A 7763-nucleotide genomic window follows, 5' to 3' on the forward strand; every position below is an offset into this window, starting at 1 on the left:
TTTTTGAGCTCAATGCTCCACTAACACCTGCCTATGACCTATACCAATGAGAATTTGCATGATTGAATGCATTTGGGGCTTGAAGCGTATTTTTCTCAATTGGTTTAATTCATTTTGTGTGCACTTTGTTTTCCTGCCAGAAGTATTTGAGGAAATGGGCTCGTTGATGGAGTGTGTAGGTCTCAGCTGAGATATTGTGCACACGTATGATTCTGTACTTTCTCATGTATTCATATGGTCATATTGCCTCTGGCTGAACGTTAGGCAGGTACAGACAAAAAAGATCCATATCCTATGCCTAGTAAAGGCATTTCATATTCATTACTTTTAAACAAAAACGATATTCAGTGTGGAATCTTCTGGAACTGGTTTTTCTTTTTCAAATGGATACTGGTAGGCTGCACAAGTTGGCCCCTCAGGTTCACTACACATGGTCTGTAGATTTTAAAAAATGCTACATTGTCATAAAAAGATGCATTCTGTACCAGAGCATACACACTCCTGAAATCATCCAAAAAGGTATTTCCTGACTTGAATTGTTTGCTCTGAAACCAGGACTGGGATTGTTATGAAAGCTCCAGGGTGAATGCCAACAAATAATTCCAGCATGTTGTTAATTAATGTAAAGCCAACATGGTATTTGGAAAGGGAATTGTGAGAAACCATGTGGTGAGGCAGCCAAGCTAGTCTCCCGTTTCAATCTTTTCGTGCTGCCCCCCCAGAAAAGCGTAACGACTTAACAAAGCAGAAAGAGCAGCCACAGAAAGGGCCATAACTTCCATGCTTTAAGAACTGGAAAGTATAACATAATCATATGCCCAACCCTGCTCCTTGTTAAGTCTAGCAATATTGCAAACTGACTTCCTGCTAGTGAGGGTACAAATACCTAACTCCATGACCTGCAGAATGTCCGTCTCTTTCAGAGAATCCTGCAACAACTCCAATATACAACTTTGGCAAATGAATTCAGCTAGCCGCAAGTCAGGAATGAAAACATTTATTTCATCAAGCCTGCAAAGTGTATTTTCCAAGATAAACCGATCACGTGAATTATGAATGATTTATTTGTTTATAATTTGCAAAATTGAACTGTTCTCTTTAACTGAAGTTTCTTAACAACTATTTGTGAGTGGGTGACATTGTATTCGATTTTCAGCGGTGAATGTGTAAATAAATAATCCTTCTTAGTTAAACCCACAAAAAGCCTGCTGCTGGACATTCACATTGTTTACGCACTCGAGAATTTAAAAACAGAAAGATCACATGTCTTCCTGTTCAAAAAACACACCAATTATTAGCAAGGGAAAGGAACAAAGGTTTCAGTTCTCTCCTATCCCTGTCCATAATATAGATGACAAAGCTATGATTAATTCAAATCAGAAGGAGGTACACAGTGATTAAATTTACACCCATCAAGATGGATACAAATGCTATAGTAGGGAGATTTCATCCTGTTCCTACATATTCGCTTCAATACAAAGTAGTCATTTTAATGGTTCTGATGTGTGTGCATCTGCTTCAAATGACAACATGCACAATGTTATGAATACAGCAGCTAGCATTTGAATCCATGAATGATTGTTGTATTGAAAGGGCTAGAATAGGGAGGTTGGGGTTTGACAAAGTCATATGTCAAGGGCCAGAGAAATTTGAACCCTTGGGTTTCATTTCCATTATCAAGCTCTTACCCTCACTGTACCCCAGTAGGAATCAGTGTCCAGCCAAGTGGAAGGAGGGGGAATTTGATGATTGGAAACCATGGCTAGGGTCACACAGAAACAGTGCCCAGCAACCAGATTAGTGGCATTGAGTGTAAACATTGACAAACTATGTTGCAGCTGTATAAAACTCTAGTTAGGCCACATGTGGAGTATTGCATGCAGTTGTGGTTGCCACACTATAGGAAGGATGAGGAAGCTTTGGAACTGGTGCAAAAGAGGTTTGCCCAGATTGGAATGTATTAGTTATAAGGGGATGTTGGACAAACTTAGATTGTTTTCACTGGAGTGTTGGAGATTGAGGGATGACCTGATTGAAGCATATAAAATCATCAGAGGCATGGACAGAGAAGATAATCGGAGTTTTTTCTAAGGGTGGGAATGTCAAAAACAAGGGGCCATAGGTTTATGGTGAGAGGAGGAAAGTGTAAACAAGATGTGTGAGATAAATTGCTTGCACAGAGATTAGGGTTAGCGATGTGCTGCCAAGGAGCTGGTAGAAGCAGATATGATAGCAACATTTAACAGGTATTTTGACAGCTTTGTCCTTTGTAAAGCCAGCTTACTTAAGAAGACAGTTTACAACATCAACAATTGTACAGTACAGTAGCAGATATATCTACAAATGTTTGAATCAGATATTGTCTAGTGGTGCAGTTGTAATAATCAGGCTGATAATCAGACTGGGATTCATTCCACCACCTCCCACTATTCTCCAAAAAGAAAACAGTATGTATGAAGATATGCTAGAAGTAAACTATTGAGATCAACTTGCTCAATATAAGACCTGTGACCATGAATTCCCATAGAATATACTGACAGAGTGCCGGAGAAATGAAAGCAGAATCCGAGGAATAACTAGCTGAAGTGGAAAGTCAGATGAAGTCAGAAATACAAGATTTACAGAAATGTTATTGCCTACTATCAAATGTTTGAAATGCAGAGAATAGAGGGATATGGACTATGTGCATGCAGATGGGATTAGTTTAGAATAGCATCATAGTTGGCACTGACATGGTGGGCCATAGGACCTGTTCCTGTGCTGTACTGTTTTATGTTCTATGGGGGTTTGGTGGGGAGTGTCGAGAGATTAATGTGTTTGGATTAAATGTGGTGGGATGATGCAGGAGGCATTTCTTTCATTTGATGATATTCTTACAGAGATTGAGCATGACTAGTCTTGCTGTGTTTAATGGCAAGTATTAAAATATAGTTGACACATGCATTAAAATCTACAAAACGTCCAGGCCAAGATTTCTGCTTTGTGCACAATTAACAATTTAGGAGCAAATTATGCTCAACATTAGGCAAGTTTTGAAAAGTGTTTTTGACCCTTTGAATTTCCGTTCAAAATCATTTGCATGTCAAGAACATAAATTATACTATGAATGAGCGTGGGTTTCCTCCAGGTGCTCCAGTTTCCATCCACAGTCCAAAGATGTGCAAGTTAAGTGGATCGACCATGCTAAATGGCCCATGGTATCCAGAGATGTGCAAGGTAAGTGGATTAGCCACGGGAAATGCAGTGTTACAGGGATAGATTAGGGAGGGTGGATCTGGATGGAATGCTCTTTGGAGGTTCGATGCAGACTCAATGGGCTGAATGGCCTGCTTCCACACAGAAGAGATTCTATGATTCTAAGATAGTTGGACAGTGTTTTGGAATCTAATTTGTTTTTTGGAGTTTTATGTTCAAAGGTATATCCTTGATATACTCAGGACTGCTAATTTGGGACATTTTAATTCTGCTACAGGTGTTACATGTAATCACTCCTGCCAGGAGATTGTTATGGTGTGACATATTTGTGCAACTTATACTGTCTTCATACAACTACTGTAGGTCATTTTCAAACCCTGAGTGACATTCATTACCCAATTATGCCCATGTCGACCCCTTGTTCTCTTTTTCTCTTTAGTGTGGGTAACCCAGAGCCTGGGAGGAAACTGATATTAAATAGCTGAAAATGACTTTACAAAAACTATATAAAACCATTCACTGATTTAATTGGTATACTTTAGTCAATTCTTCAGTAAAATCGAAAAAAAAAGTTTTTTAAAGATGCCCATTAGTGTCCTTAAACCTAATAAGAAAACTTAATTTTAAGAGCCCTTTGGAAGACCCATGAACAGGCAGAAGTTGTGGAAACTTGCATTAATGATTAGTTCAGCACGAGAACGGCCTGCTTCCGTTAAACAAGCTGAAACTTGATTTGTACTGGATGTAACTTGCACTTGATGTCCCTTGATCTTTTGGACTGCTTTGGTTGAATTGCATTCGGAAAGCTAAGTGCAGTTTCGTGGAAATTTCAAATCCTGATATTTAGTTATCAGTATTTGACAGAATAGGAAAGCACTGCTGACAGTTTTGTCCTTTGTAAAGCCAGCTTACTTAAGAAGACAGTTTACAACATCAACAATTGTACAGTACAGTAGCAGATATATCTACAAAGGTTTGAATCAGATATTGTTAGGGTGAGTGTTTATGTTGGGGTACATGGTGATTGTAGTACTAGGTCTAGTGGTGCAGTGGTAATGCCTCTACCATTGCACCCGAAGCTCCAGTTTGATGTCTCATGACTGAACTTGTTGATTACAGAAAGAATATTTATAATTCAGGCTGATAATCAGACTGGGATTCATTCCACTACCTCCCACTATTCTCCAAAAAGAAAACAGTATGTATGAAGATATGCTAGAAGTAAACTATTGAGATCAATTTGCTCAATATAAGACCTGTGACCATGAATTCCCATAGAATATACAGACAGAGTGCCAGAGAAATGAAAGCAGAATCCAAGGAATAACTAGCTGAAGTGGAAAGTCAGATGAAGTCAGAAATACAAGATTTACAGAAATGTTATTGCCTACTATCAAATGTTTGAAATGCAACAATAATTTTCAGAATAGATGGGGAAAGGGAGATTGAAGCCCTCTGTAATATATATTGCAACAGTATAAACATTTTCAATGATACTTAGCTTCAGGAATACTGTTCATCAAGTCTAATAATCATGTTTTATACTGTATTGAAAAGAGAACTGAACATTTCAAGCACTCCAGCATGGTGCTTACCTAACTTCTGGAAACTTCTATGCACTTTCCAAACAGAGATCCATCAATGTATTATGATTAAGGCTGGTCATAGTAAGCTCTGTGAGAGTTGCTGTTGTTTCTAATCACACACTGACTGGAGGAACTGAAAGAGAGACAGATGGCTGTCTATCAGAATTAGCACAGCTAGTTTCACTTTATTGTCCTAAAACCCCTTCACAGTTCATTGTTTTGTTTAGACTAGGAATACCTTTCAAGTGTGGAGTAAATATCCCTCCAGCAGAACACTGTGCGGGATTCAGATAGTGCTAGGCACATGATTTCACCATGGTTCCTCCCCAGTCTAAGCATTAGAGTAAAAGTAACAGAAGGTCACTTTGCTGTAGCCCTGTATCTTTCCTTCTCTGTGTTTAACCCTTTAATTTTCACAGAGTTCTATAAAACAAATGTCCTCTCTGTTACTGCTGTCTAATTTGCCAGTCACATTTTGTCCAAGTTAACCAATATCCATTTTGGAATAATTGAGCAGTGATTGTTGGTCTGTTGAGCCATTTGGTTCCTGTTTAATCATGGTTGCTAATTACATCAAATAGCAGCTATTAGGAATGGTAGACATTGATTATTTCCTGCTGTAACTGCTATCTTTGTTGTAACTGCTATCACCTTCTTCGTACTGCACCTCATTTATCATTTGTTGGTGTTAGCTAGAGATTCTGTATATGAGTTAAATTTAAATAAGGTTTGCGGGTATCGCAGTGATCATCCTGTATTGGTCTTGGAAGAAGAGAACACAAGCTTAGAAGGTAGACAGTACAGTATTTCTAAGACATACAGATTTATCATTGCCTGCTGTATCTTATATATCATGTTACTATTTCCTTCATCGGGCAGGGAGAATGCAGGCAGCAGTTGCCAATGGCAGAAGAAAGTTCAGCCACAAGACAACAGACATATCTGATCAAGGACTCGATCAGTCGGCAAGAGTTGTAAAGAGTGTAGTAATAGACAACACATTTAGTTGTGTCTTGAAGGTTTCCAGCACATAACAGCCCGTCATTTACACATGTATTCAATATTCTTGCAAAATAAAACAGATCTCTTAAACTAAACCCCTTAAAGGTAACAGTCTCCGATTAACTTAACCTGCTTCATTCTAAGGGTGTGCTAAGGCCGCATTTCATATCAGTCTTCCCAAATTTAACCATTGTAAGGTAATACAAGAATTTCCAATGTGTTTTGCCTGCATCTTTTGCCCTAATCAGACAATTTGATACATATCTTCCACTTCCGACCTAAGCACATATTCTACACATCTCTGCATTACAGAACGAAATGAACAGTAGATAACTGATGAGTGTAACTCTGCTGTGAGGGGATAGAAGTGGTTCTTGACTCTGATACTGAAACGATCTGGACTTGAGTTCAACGTATGCAATGCAACACATTACTCATTGCAGCAGATGTGGGTGAATTAACTTTAGCTTCAGCTGTGATACATTTGCATCGCTCATGTTGATTTCTGCTTTTCTTTTGCCTCTGGATGGTCCTTCAGTAGAGCCGGGTTTTGTATAAGAATAGACTACTAGATTGTTGATGCCTGTCTGATCTGATGCCCCACATTTTAAACATAGAGAGGACTAAATTGGAGCTCAGTGCCTTTAGATCACCAGTTATTGAAAGTCATTCAAGATTATTTTTCGAGCCTAGGCTGCTCAACTCCAGAAGTTCCTGGTGTGATTTTCCTGCTGTTATCGAGAGTAGCTTGGCGTAAAGGTCTGGAAAGTTCCTGTACATGTTGCCAAAATGCTTAAAAAACCCTGAAATGACTGGACAAACTCATGTTGACTTATCAATTCGCTTTATATTTGTATAGCACTGGAACAGCAACCTGAAGTAAGAAACTGGATCCACTTTTTTCCCTATCTTCTGAACCCAAGGGCACAGAGGCAAACGGAGTAAATTTTTAACATAACCCTCCTGTCCAGAGACCCACAAGATCTTAAGGGAAGCTAGCTTTTGCATTCCATCCAATGGTTAGCTTTAATGGAGTTTAAAATGAAGTGTTGGGGGTAGGGTGGGGGGTGCGCAGTAAGGCTAACATTGCACCTGATCCCATAAGTTTTGCAGTAAATGAATGAATTGGATGCTATTTACTCCATGTAATGTCTCAGCTGAGAACAGTTAACTCAGCACAGACTTATAATCAAATCTGTGACCATTATTTTCTATGGTACAATGCAATCGTTGCAAGGGTTATATTGACCATTCAGCAGAATATTCCAAAGCAGAAATAATACCACAGGCAGGATCTTTATAAAGATCTGAGTGATATGGACTGTGGCAAGTTTTGTGGCAGAACAAAGACGGGAAGGCTGGCAAGACCTGTTTTGACGTCAGAAGCTACTTCCTGCATCTTTTATGCACTTGTCAAGTGGCACGGTAAGTCTCTCGCTAGGCAGCAGCAAGTTGCCAATTAAAGGGGCTTATTGCTTGTCAAACAGCTTATTAATGGCCCAAAGTACTTCATTAAATTCGGCTCTCCATTTTACCAAACTCACCGAAGAAGCTAAACACCGAGAAAACTCAACATGGAAATCGCCGCAGTAACCTGGTGATTTCAGCTCGCGGCTTGCTCCAAGGGTCCACCATCTTGGACACAATGCACTAACATCTCATGGCATGCTCCATGGAAACTGATCACACTCACTCCACATCCACTGATATTGGCACCCCCCATGTGCCAGCTTCTAAGAACTCCTATGGTATATTTCCAATCCATTTCCAGACATTTCTGTACTTGAAAGCTGCACCTCAGACTGCACTAGTGACTGTCATTGTAAAAACCAAAAGAACTGCAGATGCTGTAAATCAGGAACAAAACAAAGTTGCTGGAAAAGCTCAGCAGGTCCAGTAGCATCTGTGGAGGAGAAAAAGAGTTAACGTTTCGGGTCAGGTGACCCTTCCTCAGAAGACCCTTCTGAGGAAGGATCACTG

Source organism: Rhincodon typus, chromosome 9, assembly GCF_021869965.1.
Source record: "Rhincodon typus isolate 14 chromosome 9, sRhiTyp1.1, whole genome shotgun sequence".
Taxonomy (NCBI): Eukaryota; Metazoa; Chordata; class Chondrichthyes; order Orectolobiformes; family Rhincodontidae; genus Rhincodon; species Rhincodon typus.